Genomic DNA, 2,600 nt, shown 5'->3' with positions numbered 1-2,600 from the left:
ATGTAATTTTTCCTTTCTTAGAAGGAAAGAAAAATGAGTGGGTATGGCTAAATCAGAACAGAGTGCCGAGGTGGAGGATGGCTGGTAAACAACAGAACTGCTTCTATTCCCCACATTTTCAGCTGTTAACAAGAAGAGGTTGTTCCTAAAAATGTTCCATTATTCTGTTATGAACTGTGCTAAATGTGGTTGACCCAGGCATGGACATATTTATTTATGTTCATTGGATCGCATCATGTAAAGCAGTTCTAGAGACCACAGGGGATATAATGATCTTTCCTAGTATAGACCTGGAATCTCAACTCCAGCCTTTTTTTTTTTTTTTTTTTTTTTTTAGAATTTCTCCCTTTCTAAGTTAGGATATAGAGATGAACCATTCATATGTTAAATAACTCCACTCAGGTGCTTTACTCACTGAGATCAATGAGATTCTCATATTCAATTATGATACCTAGTGTTACATGTGCCAAATCAGTATATACATTAAACTACATAATAATTTTTACTCCTAATACACCATATGAATGATCATGTTTATCTATTAACAGTTGTAGATACATTGAAAGAGCATAGGATAGTTTACCTCTCAGACCTGTGGAAGAGGGAGGAATTTATGACCAAAGAAGAACTAGAGATCACTATTGACCACAAAATAGAAAATTTTGATTATATCAAATTGAAAAGTTTTTGTACAAACAAAACAAATGCAGACAAGATTAGAAGGGAAACAATAAACTGGGAAAACATTTTTACAATCAAAGGTTCTGATAAAGGCCTCATTTCCAAAATATATAGAGAATTGACTCTAATTTATAAGAAATCAAACCATTCTCCAATTGATAAATGGTCAAAGGATATGAACAGACAATTCTCAGATGAAGAAATTGAAACTATTTATAGACATATGAAAATATGCTCCAACTCATTATTAATCAGAGAAATGCAAATTAAGACAACTCTGAGATACCATAACATACCTGTAAGATTGGCTAGAGTGACAGGGAAAGATAATGTGGAATGTTGGAGGGGATGTGGGAGAACAGGGACACTGATACATTGTTGGTGGAATTGTGAACACATCCAGCCATTCTGGAGAGCAATTTGAAACTATGCTCAAAAAGTTATCAAACTGTGCATACCCTTTGATCCAGCAGTGTCTCTACTGGGCTTATACCCCAAAGGGATACTAAAGAAAGGAAAGGGACCTGTATGTGCCAAAATGTTTGTGGCAGCCCTGTTTGTAGTGGCTAGAAGCTGGAAAATGAATGGATACCCATCAATTGGAGACTGGTTGAGTAAATTGTGGTATATGAACGTTATGGAATATTATTGTTCTGTAAGGAATGACCAGTGGGATGAATACAGAGAGGACTGGCGAGACTTACATGAACTGATGCTAAGTGAAATGAGCAGAACCATTAGATCATTATATACTTCAACAACGATATTGTATGAGGATGTATTTTGATGGAAGTGGATTTCTTTGACAAAGAGACCTAACTCTATTTCAGTTGATCAAGGATGGACAGAAGCAGCTACACCCAAAGAAAGAACACTGGGAAATGTTTGCATTTTTGTTTTTCTTCCCTGGTTATTTTTACCTTCTAAATCCAATTCTCCCTGTGCAACAAGAGAACTGTTTGGTTCTGCAAAGATATATTGTATCTAGGATATACCACAATATATTTAACATATATAGGACTGCTTGCCATCTAGAGGAGGGAGTGGAGGGAGGAAGGGGAAAAATCGTAACAGAAGCGAGTGCAAGGGATAATGTTGTAAAAAAATTACCCTGGCATTGGTTCTGTCAATAAAAAAGTTATTATAAAATTTAAAAAAAAAACTGAAAAAAAATTTAGATTTCTTTTTATGTATTTTGTATAAATGTATGAGATTGTCATTGAAATTTGAAAAAAATGCTAATGATGGTATTTGACATATCTTTGGATCATAATTATGTGAAGAAAAGAGTAGCATCCATTTTGTATTATCACAATCACCACCATTATTAATGTCTTAGGCCCCAACATTACTTGGATAGATCCAAAGAAGCTTTGGCTATGGTAAAAAGTATTAGGAAATAGAAGTAAGAAGAAATCTGGGCTTATACTTCAGCTTTGAATAACTGTGTAACCTGGAACACCTCACTTTATATTTCAGTTTCTTTTTCTATAAAATAAATATAAATACATTTGCTGTGAATCAAAAGCTTTGTGAATATTAAAATTGTGGGTTTTTTAAGGGGTGATATGGTGAATAAGGAAAGAAATATGGGACCATGTTCAAAGACACCTGAATTTTGAGACAGATGTAAATCCCACTCTACTATTTAATAGCTGTATAATTTTGGGCTAATTACTTCATAGAATTTCAAATTTGAAAGTGATCTCAGAAGCCACCTAGTCTAAGACGCTTAAATAAAAAATCCATCTGTATTAATCAAAATGTCCAAATCTAACAATTCTGGAAAAGACTGGACCTAAAAACTATTTTGTTCCTTCTCACTGGGAATGTGTTTTCTTTTTCTTTTCTAAATATGTCATAATATAATTAATATAATACATATATCTATATATGTACATATATATACATGTACACAT

Source organism: Antechinus flavipes, chromosome 2 (assembly GCF_016432865.1).
Source record: "Antechinus flavipes isolate AdamAnt ecotype Samford, QLD, Australia chromosome 2, AdamAnt_v2, whole genome shotgun sequence".
Taxonomy (NCBI): Eukaryota; Metazoa; Chordata; class Mammalia; order Dasyuromorphia; family Dasyuridae; genus Antechinus; species Antechinus flavipes.
The sequence above is the reverse complement of the archived record's forward strand: the minus strand, read 5'-3'. Positions refer to the sequence as shown.